This window comes from Staurois parvus, unplaced genomic scaffold, assembly GCF_062004578.1.
Source record: "Staurois parvus isolate SC_StPar_1 unplaced genomic scaffold, SC_StPar_1.0 ptg000153l, whole genome shotgun sequence".
Taxonomy (NCBI): domain Eukaryota; kingdom Metazoa; phylum Chordata; class Amphibia; order Anura; family Ranidae; genus Staurois; species Staurois parvus.
In genome coordinates this window covers 16,236,672-16,252,707 of record NW_028317949.1, presented here as the reverse complement: position 1 = coordinate 16,252,707, position 16,036 = coordinate 16,236,672, and the positions used below count along the sequence as shown (strand labels likewise).

Sequence of the window (16,036 nt, the reverse complement as noted above, 5' to 3'; positions counted from 1 at the left end):
AACAAACCCTAAAAATAGCTTCAGCCAAGCAGAGATCTGAGATTTTAAACAGTGCAGATTGATCAAGTTGGTTCTCACAGGTAATCTGAAGGCTTTCAAATGTGTGGCTGATTTTACTACAGCATTACAATGGCATATCATTTTTCTGATAATGCTGAAGTTGTAGAGATGTCATTAGCTGCTACTGTCGCTGACAGTATTATAACAGATTAGATGGGGCTGATTAAGTGTGGATAGATGTAGTCTGTTACCAACTAGTAGAAACCCCTCCTCTGTGTTACAACCCACCCTATTCATTTGCAAATCATTCTGTGTGCAGCCAAGATTTCACTCCAGCTATCTCTCCTCCTCCCTTAGTTATCACCCACCATGCTGAATACTGCTTTTCTATCAGCAGCACAATCTCCTCACGCCTGAGACTTGCTTATTAATCAAGCTTTGAAAGGAAACCAATCAGATAGTCGATTTGACTGCAATCCCTTGCTTGTCAGAGTTAAAATAATACTGGAAAAGGGATCCTCTAGATAAGAGCAGATTTAGCAGTGAAGTTACTATTCGGTAAGCACTGTGGAGAATGCATTGACAGCATCCTGCTGGACACAGACTGATGTGCTTAATGCATACTTTCATCTAAGGTAAGTGAACCTAGAATATTAATACTAATAATATTAGTGATCACAAGTCATCTGTTTGTTATGTGTTTGCATTTTTTTATACATAATAACTTTTTCAAATGAAATCAAATACAGTATAGTACTTGACTATGTTCAGCACAGCATCTCTGTGCAAGCAATTACTGCTTCTTATATAGACACGTTATGTATTAATGTTTAGTTTGCTCTTAACTCCAATCTCATAATGACTCATGTAAATTGATCTTTGTAGATTAAAGACTTTAAAGTCAGAGTACAGTAGATGGATCGTTACCATGTTCAGCTTTTTTTTGCATTTAATATTCTTAAGTATGCTCGTTAGCAGAGAAAATACAATCCTGGTCATGCTTTTAACAAATATTAATTTTTATTTGGCTGAAACAATGTGTTGTTCCGATGGTAAAAGACTGTGCTTAGCAGTGCCAGAGCAGAAGAGGACAGGTGGAAGACAATATTGCTACACTAGCTAAGCAGAACTGCCTTATGTAAAACTTATTTACCAGATGTTATCCAACAGTACGTCTGACCTTCCTCTTCATATTAATGGACAGATCAGCAGTAAAGCTGCCAGGCAGCAGAAACATGTGAAACTGACGTTAAGAAATGAAATGATTCAGCAAAACACAGTTATATGATGAAGTGTTTTGTCTTGCCAGCAATATATAGTAGGATTGGTGTAATTGCATATTTCTTGTTACCTTGAAAGTCCCAAACATGGGATGATGAATACCAGTTGTAAAGAAATCAATATTTACTGGGATTGGAAGGAACTGTTGCTCCACAGTTATTTATTTATTTTAAATAAACCACAGTCAGTTTGAAAGTGTTTAGAGCATCACCTTGGAGGTACTCAATAAATTGCAGCAGAAACATTACATGCATACAGGGAATAGGTAAAATATTCCATTCTGACTGTCCACAAAAATAATGTTTCTGCTTGCTTAAAATAATAATGATATATGTAAATATTTAAAATATGTAAAATTCAAGAAATGCTATACAAAGACACAGTATGCATAAACAAAATTCAAAAATTTGCAGAAACATTATATGGTGTCGTGTTTTGATTTGAACACTGCTTATTATTATTAATATTATTATTATTATAATACAGAATTTATATAGAGCCGACAGTTTGCACAGTGCTTTACAACATAACATATTAAAATTCTCAGCATGCATATGATAAAATATTGAGTAATGCATGTTTACTATGGTATACGATGTCGTTTTTCAATTACAATTAGTTTTTATACAGAATTTAAAAAAAAGAAAAGAAAAAACATTGTCACTGAAGAACTTAGAAGTAAAATATAGAATGAATTTATGAGCAAACATTCACATCTGCTCTTCAGTCTTCAACTATGATTATTGGTGTTTTTTTTTTCACTTCTCAGCACAATAGTTAAGTCAAGGGCATTGAAAGGGCTAAAGTAATTATATAAAGGCCTGAATCACCTGATCGTGACTGAATTGACAGTTCATTATTTGTAAAACCTATCTCTCAAGGTTATTCTTAACTGCCAATGCTAAGCTGTAAGTGCAAATATTTTGTTGTCTTGTTTATAGTAATTGTTAAGATTTTTCTCTATTCATCTTTCATGCATATGTATAACTTCATAGTCAATGCCATGAGTGCTCCATAATTCAGCAGAGTTTATAGCTCTCACAACCAATTCATTCTGCCTGTACAGTTGATTTGCTTTCAAAAGAGGCGCATCACTATTTCTTTATACAGAATCAAAAGAAAAGAAACCTGTGCAGATAGAAAGATGTAAGCTGCCATTGTTAATTGCCTGGGGAAAATACTAGTTTCCTGGCTTTGATTTTGACCTTTTGGCTTCAAAGTAGTTTATGTTACTGAGACAAGCCTGCAATTAGGGAAGCAAGGACTCCTAATGTGCATGATTTCTTTGTGACAAAAAGTATTAAAGCCATAGGATCAGTCTGACAACCTGACATATAGCTAATTTTTTAGAATTATCTCATATTGTTATTTTGTTTTTAGATTTTTAGATCAAATGTGTTAACAATTGGCCTGTCTGTTGGGTGTACATGTCCCATGTCCTCTGACCTCTGATGTCTGTTCTTACATGTAACAGAATAAAATGATTCACACAATGATAATGTTGAAAACAAGTTCAGCATGTATTTTTGGTTTCCTATATAGTCTTAAAGAGTAGCACCAGCACCAAAAAACAAATCTTGAAGGTTGTAACGTAAATTTGTATAGGGAATGTTTTTAGGGACTGGTATATCCAAGGTACACCTCTTGCTTGATCATAGTTGTGAATAAAGGTACTGAAAGGCACATACATTTCACCTTGTTAGATAATGTCTAGTAAATAAAGTTTTTAAAATAGAAGCCAAGCTTATAGGCAAGCACAGTTTCAATGGACTGATGTGTAACTTACATCTTTTAGTAATCATCTACCATTTTATCTATTCAAGCTTTAGCTTATCATCTTGAAGGTCTTTATTATTTTTGTCTCCTTAAGTATAATGAAAGCATTTCTAAAGAATTAATGAACAGTCCACTAAACCAATACCAGTATTGTCATTTTCATGGTGCCAATACATACATTCTGTTGTAATTATATCCAATAACTGAAGCCAGAGCTCATTCTTACCTTTTATAATGCACCATTTACAAAGTTGGGAGCATATTTAATTATTTTTGCTAAATCACAGTATTCAAATTATTTGAACTATTATTATTATTTTCTACCATGTATTGACCAATTATTCATCTATATTTTTGTCCAAAATTGTCTATCAACTTAATTTATCTTTCCTAATAGTTAAATGTTTATTGATATCTAAGTGACACTTTATTTAATTACTTAAGACATTGCAATCTCTGTTCCTTTATGCCCTTTGTTATTAACATAGATGATTCTACTTTACCATGGGCCTTGACCAAACCAACATGTTTAATATTATTTGTTATTCTTTTGTAGTAATTCAATTTTGGAATTTCACCAGATTGTTAGATTGAAATTGATTAGGATGTCTTAAGAGGTCATTTTGAGGCGTACAAAACCGCTATAGCAACATATACTCATTATTCTAGTGAAATTTCAAAAAACAGTCAAAAGATGTACAATTGTCTATACAAATATTATACTTAAAGTTTACTATAGTTTTGATACATATGTACAGTATAAGAAGGTTCATTCATTAACTGCAAAATACTTTTCTTTTTTTTTTTGGTAATCGGGTGCAACTGTTTTAATCTACTATTCAGACTAGGGTTGAAAGAAAAGAAAACATGCTCTTTACTGATTAACTAGAACAATCAAAATATTGGTGTCCAGTTTTACACTCATTATCGCTTTGCTATTTTATATTGCATCCAGAGAGATGTATATTGTTCTATTCAATGCGTTCTTGTTAGTATCTCAATTTCCATTTTTCCTTGACTGAATAAACTGAAATATAAAATGATTGACAATGTATGCAGTTCTAACAATGGCTTTCATGGTGAGCAATAGTATTACCATGGATTTTATCTCTCTTGCAACAGTTATTATACTGAGCTATACATTTAAGCAAATTAAAGATCTTTCATCACGTAAACCATGCTCTCTAATTAATTCTAACCCACACTCTACCATTCACTGCAACAAACCATTTTCTAGTCCTTGATAAGTTATTGCTTTTCTAATACAACCCAATCTTTACAAACTCTTTCATGTTAATATCAAACTTTTTTTAAACAAATAGTAGTAGATGCTTGTTTGATATAATTGTTCCTTTAAAATATATATATATATAGGTTGGAAAAAGCCCCCATCTTTATATTTTAACAGTTTAAAAAGGTTGAGACATATTAAAAATCAATTCATTATTGCAATGCTAATTATTGATTAGTAAATACAGTAAAATCATTTTAGCTTTTGATGTTTGCAGTCCCAGTTAAAAAAGAAAAATAGTCTTGTATCCCTTCTATAGTTCAGTTTTCCAGTCAATTGTATTGTGTTAGACAAGATCATGTGAAATATTAAGCAATAAGAACAGGTTGTTGAGCTATTTAGCAGATTAGGTTTTAAACAATAACACTACTTGTGTAACATTTGGCCTGTTTTCTGTCATCTGGGAAGATCACAACCAGTTTAATGATTAATTGTCTGGAATATGGCTCAGAGGCTCAGTGAAGCAATATAGAATCTGATTTTTAAAATCTGACCTGAAGGCTATGCTCAGCAAGCTTCAAATCCAATGAAAATGGGGAATAAAAACACGTTTATTAGTGTATATAGTTTAGGGATTCTTTGTATTGGTTAGGTAATTTATGAGCTAGAAAATGAAAGCTGGAAGAAATAGTAACTGTTGAAATGGTTTGCTTATCTTCTTGTTTTAACCCACAATCTGATTTATGTATAGGAAAATACATAAGAGATTAAATGGCAAATGGGTCAGCTTACTAAAGGAGCATAGAATGATCACCTAAAATAAAGATGTTTGCAAAGTAAACTTGTGTTCACTTTGAATGCCAGATCTTGCTCAGGGAGATTTAAAAGGTAGTATTTTGTCTTGCGCATGATTGAATGTTCATTCATTTAGCTAAGTGAACATTTCTACCCCTTTATTGACTCACTCTCAGTTAATTCTCAGTTCTTGTTTGCAAAAGTCAAGTTCTTGTAGCCAGTAAGGGTAAGACAGCAATGGCCATTCACTATTCATCTACTGCAAACTGATGCTTGATTGTTCAGCATCCTTAAGCATACAAAATCACATAGGTAAACCTGAGTGTCCTTCAGTGGATATCCTCATAGAAGTATCTTATCATTCAGCTATCAAAAATTAAGGTAACCATATCATATATCTAAACTGGAATGGGCAACAAATACTGTGAAAAATTGCCCCCCTAAGATGTCCAAACATATCTTTTCTGGCCTTCTGAGTGTCTTAAAAGCACTGATCTTGGGACCATGACAATTGCAACTTTCTACAACAGAGAAATGTGGAGCTTTATCCTTCAAGGCAATGCATACCTTGACTCACCTGTACAAAGAAGATCACATTGTATGAAGAAAAGCCAGAGCTCAAATATATGAACTGAAAATTACAGTTCGTAATTAGAACACTAATGAGTTTGGGATTTTTGGATCTTGGGTTTATTAATTCATCTCAAAGGAGAGATATAATTGCAGAAATCTGGAGACTTCCACTGTTGACCTTTGCTTTGAAAAATGTTCTAGTTCCTGGCTATCATGTTGACTGACACTTACCTGGAGCAGCTATGGATTTTCTTTAACAGTCTACATAATTGCTCCAGGTCAGTGATTCACAGTGGGTACTGACAGTGGGTAGGCATACTAGCTATGTAACTAGCACTTTCAGAATAAAACATGCAATAACAGCCCTCATACAGTATCTTTCCCATGTCAAGTTCAATTAAAGATTTTTTTAAGCACATAGGGGTTTGAAAAATGTAAAACAAATATGGTAAAAGATACAAAATCCAAAGAATTTTAAAAGTGTCATATTTTCAATATAATACAATAACATATTTCACTCATTAAAATAGCTGTAACAGGAAAAGTGCATCATTTTTAGACTGACTTCTCTGTTTGGGTGGTGGGACAAATGTCCAAACATTTACCTGTAACTAGTACTATCATACATTGCATCTTTCTGCTGTCCATGGTTGTTAAGGAAGCCAATGGGTCACCCTGACTAACAATAAGTGATATTACAGGCCCCATTATTTTACATGGCAGGTAATCCCCAGCCATGTAAGCAAATAATCCAGGAATTGTTTTAATAAAAAGTATGGGGATTTTTTTTGTGTGAATATGTAGGGTTGCTTATTCTCATGAAGGGGTACAGTATCTGTGAGCCCAGCTTAGTGTTAAAGGGGCCTTCCAGATTTTGATAAGCTCATCTAGGAGAAGAATATGATATAAATGAATGGAATCCCTAACAAATTTGTTCAGAAACAAAACAAAGTGGCTGGGAGAACTCACTTTGCCAGCAATTTAAACATTATTTTTGTAAGTTTTGCTGTAGTAGATTACATACATCACACAGATGTGCAAGAATTTTATATATATATATATATATATATATATATATATATAAAATATAATTTTTGCATTGGTGCATGTTCCTTAGGGCGCAGCCCCTGATTGCCAATACTTATAGGGCATAAAAAATAGTCATTACTGTTTTTAACATTTGGCTCATATTGACATATTGGGTTTGGCTTTAGCATCTGAATTTGTTTCCATGTTCGCCAAACCAGTCTCAGACAGAACCTTGGTGTGTTTGGCTCATCAGTAGTTACAAATATATTATATTGTGCAGTAATACAATATCCATATTAGAAATATAGTTACTTTGTTTTAAGAATAGTATAATACCATGTTCCAGTTAAATGTAAGGATTACATTTTTATTTGTTTTAAGGTATCATAAAGACATATTCCAAACCCTAAATAAAATCAATTATTGGAAAAAAAAATGACACTAAAAATGCATTACATTTTAAAAATATTGCTATCATATAAAATCCCTACTTGCCTTCAATTCTGAGGCAGATTTCATATGAATTTATTTATTTTTTCACTATGTACAACCCTAAGTAATTGAACTTTAATTATAATTTCAGTATAATGTGTTGATACTGGAATGCCATGAGCCATTGTACCTGAAACCTAGTCTTTTAAAGTCCATGTAGGCCCCATTTATTATATCAGCTCTGCTTTGCTGTCCTTTTTAATAGTTGCTATAAATCATTTGTGGACAGAATTAAAACACATTTCTTTTTACTGATATGAAAAACACTGATAAGTGGAAAAGATAAAGCATTTAATCACAGCATTTCTGTGTCCTACAGTTATATATTAATTTATATTCCATTGTATGCCTTTTTTTTCTTACACATGAATTAAATAATTCTGAATTTAGGTAATCTGGGATTATTAAAAACATACAAATCCTTCTATAGTAGTTCTTGTACACTTTGGCCATCTAAGACTGCGTTACCATACCATACTATATATATTTTCTTCTAATTTCATCTCAGAACCAATTGATTAATACATAATGATGTCTTCTATATCATTAAGCAGTTTTATATACTTGAACTATGACTAGCTCATAGTTGCATTTAACTAATCAGGGCAACCAAAATAAAACACAGTAATGGTGTTATTAACTAAAATGCCATTCACTGCTTATGCTATCTAGAAAATAATGCCACTATTCTAACGTTAGTTCAGATTACTGTGAAGAGAATGGGTCAGAACAGTGGTTATCTGACAGAAACTCATACAGTAAGCTTAATTCTTTCATTAAATTAAAAAAGGAGGAATTTCTCTTGGTGGAATTGCAGTCTTTGCCATCTCGTTTTGTCCTTTGCAACTTCACTGCTTACAAATAACTTCAGAGTGGACAGGTCTAATTTGTGAATTGAGAATCTGCTACAGTGCCACTTAGTCTGAGAGTCATTCTTTCCTTTTTTTTTGCTAGAGTTATTTTTTAAGAAAATATAGAACCTTCTAGGCACCTTGACATGTGGATCATCGTCAGACTATGATGAAAGTGCATCAGGCAGAAATCTTCAGCAAATCTGACATTTTAGAAAACAGGCTTATTGCAGTATATATTTATGATGCTGAAGATGAAGTGTTAATCTCAATTTTTATGTGAAATGCAGGTTGTATTTTGAAAGAAACAATTGATTTGCAGTGTAGAAAAAAAAATATATTTAAGTACATACCTGTACCTGTGGAAAGCTTCAGCTTTTCTTTAATCATCTTTTATTCTTTTCCTGTAGCCAGTACCCGGAAATTCTAATTTCTTTTTTTTTACTTTCTTTTTTATTCAAGTTTTGTCAGAAAGTAGACAAAGAGTAACAGAAACAACCACAAAATAGTGACATAACACTTGGCAAGAATATTCAATGTTCTAGAAGAAAGGGTTAAGGCAACATATGCATCAGAGAGAAATTACAATAGGCATCAATGTCCATGGGATAATTCAGAAGACCAGTCACTATCCAAAAATAATGAGTAAGTCATATGAACTATACATCAATTGTGTTGTGACTAGGAAGACCCTCTCAAAGAACAATTACTAAATACACTATCTAGCTCTGATAGTTATCACATGGTGGAGGGTGGACAAAGGGGAAATCCAATTTATGGATAATCCAGTATAGCTGTTCTGATTATGTCACAAAAAAAGTAAAGGAGGGAAAAAGGAAAAAAGAGAGGAGGAAAAGATAAGAAAAAATAATAACATACATCCCTCCAGGCACCCTTAACGCACTTCACACAAACCAGATCACCCAATTTAGGCGGTTTATTGTTCATTTTTTTTTATTGGAGTTTGAACAATAGAACAAGTTTACAAACAAAAAAGAAGGAAAAAAAAGGAGAGTAAACAGATGGCCCATTAGGCTGAAAGTAGTTTGACATTACATAGTCATAGTAATAATGGCAATATCCAGTATTAGCAGTCTTATCAGAAACATAAGCATCGTTAAACTGTACTAAAGGACCATATAGGTCAGTACTAAAAGAGAGAAAAATAATGAATATAAATTGGCCTCCCGTTGGTATAGGACCCCCTCTAGGCTCCATCGCTTTAATCCGACCATACCCAAATCTTGTTGGAGATGTGATTCTGAGAATGGCACACTTCTTCATATTTGGTGGTCCTGCGTTGCCATTCAACCTTTCTGGAAGGAGGTCCACCGCATAACCTCATCAGTCTCTTCACTGCCTCTAGAATTTTCCCCAGCCCAATGTCTCCTCCACCATACCTCCATCCCCAAGCGCCTCTATTTCAAATCGCTAGCTATGTACATGCTAAATGCAGCCAAATTGAGCTTGCCAGCACTATGGAGATCTTCTTGACCCCATCGATCCGAGATTAGCTGACACGCTTCGGCAGAGTGGCAGAGATGGAGGAACTCATCGAGTCATCACGCGACAACCCAACTAAATTTTCTCACACTTGGGCCTGCTGGCTCTACTTCCAATCAACCTCTGAATACCGCTCAATTATAGGCTCTCCCCCTTGACAGCTCTCAACCTTGAAACCCCTATCCGCTTTCTCAATTGACTTGCCTACTTGACCTCCCCCTTGGTACTGAGTGCCCTTCTCTTTAATATTAGATAAAGGAAACGTTACTTGCCCACTTACCTGGCCCCTGATGACCTGATTACAGCCTCAATCCCTTTGAATTAACCCTACGCCCTGTCCCCCCTTTTTTTTTTTTCCTTTCCCTCCTTACTCCTTCTTTCTGCCCCTATTTCCCTCTTAGTCACCTCCTGTCTGTGACTCTTCCCACCTCTCCCTCTTTCTGCTATCTTCCTATTTTCTTCCTTCCCCATAAACTCACACTATCATCTGGACTTTTTCATTCACGCTCTCTTGACCTTTTTTTTCGGATGATCTTGATAAACACACATATCATTATGGTAAACAAGACACATACTCCTTGACTTATTATAAGGCCACTATAGATTCTGATCCACAATCCCCTCCTACTTAGATTTATCTGGTTCTGGGTCACACTCCATTTCTCACTGATCTTTTATCGACTCTAGGGTATACTGCTTCTAGACCAGTTAGAGATCCTTGCCTTCTCGAGCGCCCCTCACCCAAAACTGCAACTAGGAATAGCCTTTCATCTATGATATTCAGAAGGTAATCCCCTGCAGTCCCCATTCTCCCATCTTGTTATTCATTTTTGTGAATTTCGGACAAATTGTATCATTTAAAACATGATGTCTTTCTATCTAACTTTATCATTGCAATCCTATTGCTATCTCCTTCATGTTGTATTTTTGATTTGTTTTGTCTTTTTGATTCTAATAAAAGTTATGGAATAAAAAAAAAAGAGAGAAAAATGAGAAGGGAAGGGAATGGAAGGGAATGGCCAAGAAAAAAGAGGAGGGGGATGGAGGGATTGAGTGAGCAAAAAGGAAAATTTACTGTAAGTGAGCTAGATCCAGTCTATACAAGCAATGACTTCAGGGAAGTTTAATAAGTGGTTACTGCACAGTTGGGATGACCCACCCAAGAGAACCATGTGGTCAAAAATCTCTGTAAATGTAGGTTTTTACAGGCAATTACTTTTTCCATATACCATTGAATATTTAATTCAACAATTGTGTTAGTAGCAGAGGGTATAGTTGAGGACTGCCATAATCTTGTGATGTTTACTTTAGCTAACAGGAGATGGATTATAGGAAATCTGGAGCTGGAAGGCAGGGTCTATATCCCAACATGCAAAAGTGCAAGAACAGGAGTTTGTTCAATGCGTTTTCCTGCAGTGGTCAAAATGAGAAAGAAGATTTGCCGCCAGTATGATCGTAGTGATCTACAGAACCGTAGAGTGTGGGGGATGGTTCCTGTATCACCACAATGTCTCCAACAGCAAGGAGAGCAATCAGAGTAAATTTTTGATAGTTTGTATGGTGTCAGGTATCAGTGATGAAGTATATTAAGGAAAAGTTCCCAATGGTTGGAACATTGTGAAGCTGTGTTGGTGATCTCAAATGCTTTTTGCCAAGCTACGGAAGAGGATGATTCTCCCATCTCTATTTCCCATTTGTGTAGAGATATTATTTGTGAGTAAGGGCAGTCATCATTGAAGTAAGGGTAGAACAATGGGATGCCTTATATAGGGTGTGAGGGGAAAGAAAAAAAAACTGTGAATGGGCAGTGGGAGAAGGATTGAGTCTGGGAGTTTAAAGGTACGAAGGATGTGGGATATGTGGATGTAAGTAGAGACCTGTGTGTTTTTTAGGGTATATTCCATATATAGGGAGTTAAATAGTTTCACTGACCGATCCATTTAAAGGTTGTGGAGGTAGGAGATACATTGCATGTACCAATGAGTTATATTTGAGTTGGGTAGGTAACAGTGTAAGAGGATTCTTGCTGGAGGGACATGTATCAAAGGACTGTGTAGAGAGTGCATGCCAAGCCTTTAAGGATGCTATGTGCATAGGGTAGTCTGTGGGGGGAGAGAAAAAACAGCGCTGATGGCTAAGAGAGAACATGTAAGCTCAGAGTGATTGTAAAGGGAGGTCTCCATGATGGACCATATTTTATCCTTGGAGAGGTGCCACCAATAATAGGTTTGGTCTAGTATAGTTGCATTGTAATAGGAGCAAATATGTAGTAAGCCAGCTTCTTCCTTATTACGTGATCTAGTCAGTATGTGGTTGGCACATCTGGGGTGTGTTGTGTAATTTGGTATTGTAGAGAGGTGAATAAAGTGTGGGGGAAGAGGCTTTGTTATTGTTCTAAATAGGTAAAGGATCTTAGGGAGTATAAGCATCTTTAAAGTCGCTATTCTACCTAACTTAGACAATCTGAATGATCGAAGCGACCTTAGTTGTTGGGGGAGGTTTATTATGAGCTATTTATACACTTCTAAAAAAAATTAAATAAACCATTTTTAATCAGAGTATAGCATCAAGTCAGTTAAACTCCTGGGACATTGATCTGGTCAGTTAGGTAGCAGAGGGGATTGTTAATCAGTTTTAGGTGCACTAGATAGGCAACAATGAGATGACCCCCAAAACAGGAATGGTTTTACAAGTGGAGGCCACTGACATTTTTTTACCTACTCATCTTTTCTGAGTTTTTGTCACTATTTTTGCATTTGTCTAGGGTCAGTGTCACTACTGGTAGCATGAGGCAATACATAAAACCTTCTGGCAGTGGCATGCATTGATGTGCAATCCTGGAGGAGTTGCACTACCTGTGCAACCTCTGTAGGGTTCTAAACATACCAAGTGGCCCAATAAGCATGTGAACATTTGCTTAATAGGGATCGGATTCAGATTTGATGCTATTGTAGGTTTGAGTCAAATCCTGTAGGTCTTAAATTTGCATTTTAATTTATATTTCATGTCAGCTGTTGTCCCTGACAACAATGGTTGTGTGGAAATGTGTTTGGTGGAGCTAGTGGTACACCCGGCACACGCCAGCTGAAGTTCTGGTTGTGCCATCTTTGTTTCTGTCAATGCAAGTTACTGATTTCCACAAGTGCATAAGCAAAATACATGTTGCTTTTATTGGTTGCACTACGAGGTTCTGTTCTTCCTCTGTTATACAAATACTGTACTTACCAATATGTGATGCTGATGTGGAGCACAAAGGGAACCAGTTTGGCCGAGATAGAACCAAAGTGATTACTGCATAGGAGCCTCACAGATTGAAGGGATATCTCATGATGTATGACTGTGTGTCAGCTGAGCCCATTTGATCTCATTTGCCTGAGATCCAATTTTTCTGTTAAGAAGTGTATATATTCTGGTGGCATGAATATTTTTTTACAACACTGGCTTCTTTTGGGATTTGCATGGGGTAATGATTACTTACAAGTGATTTGAACAACACTTTGAGAAATTTTATTTTACTTTGGTGATTTTATTGGATTTTTACTCATCAATGTACATGTGGATTGCTTGATTATTATATTTACAAAGATAGTGCCCCTTTTTTCAGTATTGTCACATATATTTTGTATTCAGATATTCTTTGTGTGCAGCTGACATTCGCATCTCATGCCTGCTTGGGCAAACATGGCCCTCACACTGATGTATGCTTAAGTATGCTCATATGAACAAAGCCTAACAGTAACATACAGACATACACACATGCATATAAACATTTGTATGCACATGCATACATACACACACATACATGCAGACATACATAGGTACATACAGTAAGTACATACATACATTCACACACACATACTCATCAGAAACTCACACCCATACTGTACATACAGTACATACATACATACAGTCCCATACATAAACTCACACACATCCATACGCACACGCACTCATACATAAACTCAAACCCATACATACAGCACATACACACTCACATGCATACATAAACACACACATACAGGTGAAACTCGAAAAATTAGAATATCGTGCAAAAGTTCATTTACTCCAGTAATGCAACTTAAAGGGTGAGACTAATATATGAGATAGACTCATTACATGCAAAGCAAGATAGTTCAAGCCGTGATTTCTCAAATTGTGATGATTATGGCTTACAGCTCATGAAAACCCCTAATCCACAATCTCAGAAAATTAGAATATTCCATGCAATCAATAAAACAAGGATTGTACATAGAAAAATATTGGACCTCTGAAGAGTATAAGCATGCATATGTACTGAGTACTTGGTTTGGGCCCCCTTTTGCAGCAATTACTGCCTCAATGCGGCATGGTATGGAAGCTATCAGCCTGTGGCACTGCTGAGGTGTTATGGAAGACCAGGATGCTTCAATAGCGGCCTTCAGCTCTTCTGCATTGTTCGGTCTCATGTCTCTCATCTTTCTCTTGGCAATGCCCCATAGATTATCTATGGGGTTCAGGTCAGGCGAGTTTGCTGGCCAATCAAGCACAGTGTTCACACGGTCATTGAACAAGGTTTTGGTGCTTTTGGCAGTGTGGGCAGGTGCCAAGTCCTGCTGGAAAATGAAGTCAGCATCCCCATAAAGCTCGTCTGCGGAAGGATGCATGAAGTGCGCAAAAATCTCCTGGTAGACGGCTGCGTTGACCCTGGACTTAATGAAGCACAGTGGACCAACACCAACAGATGACATGGCTCCTGCCAGCCAGGGTCAGCTAGTGTTAGATTGCCTGCACACTATCGCACTCACGCTATAGGTCACTAATCATAACCATTACTAGTATAGTGTTTGTATGGATCAATATATTGGTCATGAACAGAACTATACTAGTGCCTCCTTAGTATAGTGTCCCCAAAAATGCAATGTTAGCAGGATCAGTCTTATTCACTTCCACCACTAGCATTTAGCCCCCCCGCTGTTTTTCATGGAAAATGTGTAGCATTGATTGTGGACCAAAGCAATTTATATGCACAAGAATACATTGCTGCCCATCCAAATTCAGCTCTTGCCAGACAATTTGCATGGAAACTATCACAGTTGCTGAATTTAAAACTTTTGGGCCTAACATTCAACATGGTCATTACAAAAAAGAATGAATTGCAGTCTTATTGACCCACAGACCTGATTCATCATATTCCCATGTTCTCTACTGGTACATATATGCACAACAAGGGACCCACAATTTACTGGTACTTTGCTGGATTTCGAGTAATTATACCAGGATGATGCCTGCAGCTACAAGCATCATCATTGGCATAATTTTTTCAGCTGGCGGTCAGATTTCATGTAAGGGCAATCCTAGCGGCTAATTAGCCACTGGATCCCTTTTACAAGCAGCGGGAAAATACTCTTCCCCCCGCTGCTTTCCACGGGTTTATTGGGCTCTCCTGTTCCATTGGAGAACCCACGAATGCAGCTGGAAATTCTGATGGCTGACCATAGAGCTGATCGGTGACCAGAGTGGCTCCAATAACCTCTATGGTCTAAGAAACCGGAAGCTGCAAGCTTTTCATCATTTCAGTTTTGCCGGATATAAACAGCACCAAATTTAAATTGGGAAAGCATCTAATCACACTGATATTGGTGTGATCAGATGCTTTAAGGGAAGAGAAGAGATCTAGAGTCTAATAGACCCCAGTTTTCTCAGGAAAGAGTACTGTCACTGCCTATTGCTATCACTGGGCATATTTACATTTCCTTTGATAACAATAAAAGTGATAAAAAAATGAAAGGGACAGTGTAAAATTAAAAAAAAAGCAAAATAAATAATTAAAAAAAATTACCCTGTCCTCATCTCCATGCTCACGCACAAAGGCAAACACAAGCTTCGGTCTTGTGTCGGTATGTAAACAGAGATTGCACCATGCATGTGAGGTATCACCTCGAACATCAGATCGAGTGCAGTAATTCTTCCATTAGACCTCCTGTGTAAATCTAAAGTTGTAATCTGTAAAGGCTTTTAAAACATTGCCTATGGATAATAAAAAGTTACTTAGTTTGTTGCCGTTGCACTGGCATGCACAATTTTAAAGCATGTCATGTTTGGTATCTATTTATTTACGTAACATCATCTTTTATATTTTATCAAACAATTGTACAATATATTATGCTTTTGTGTATTAAAGTAATTAAGTAATTTTCTAGCAAAAAAAAGTTTTTTCATGTAAGCAAAGAAGGCCAGAAAAGGCTTGGTCTTCAAGTGGTTAGAAGAGTGGGTGATGTGTGGCATAAACTTCTCATGTTGGCCCTGAAATGCCAGGATAGTAGAAGCACCTCCTCAAATGACTTCTTTTTGGAAAGTAAACACTCAAAGGTATTTGCTAAGGAGCATGATGAGTATTGTGCAGGTCTAATTTGTTCATTTTTGGAAAATGAAGAAATAAAATGAGAATGTATTTTTTCTTTTTCAAAACAGTGTGACAAAAAATGATATCTGTAAAATACTCACCATGCCTCTTATCAAATTCCTT

At 36.0% G+C, this 16,036-nt stretch overlaps 1 protein-coding gene across 1 annotated transcript in view; it reads left to right on the top strand.

The window, feature by feature from the left end:
* Window positions 1-322: 322 nt before the first annotated feature.
* LOC149463734 (cadherin-9-like) overlaps window positions 323-16,036 on the top strand; it is a 332,295-nt gene continuing 316,581 nt past the window's right edge. Inside the window, exon 1 of the mRNA XM_089674842.1 lies at window positions 323-635. The gene's annotated coding sequence lies outside the window, so the exon portion shown is untranslated. The remainder of the gene's footprint in view (window positions 636-16,036) is intronic.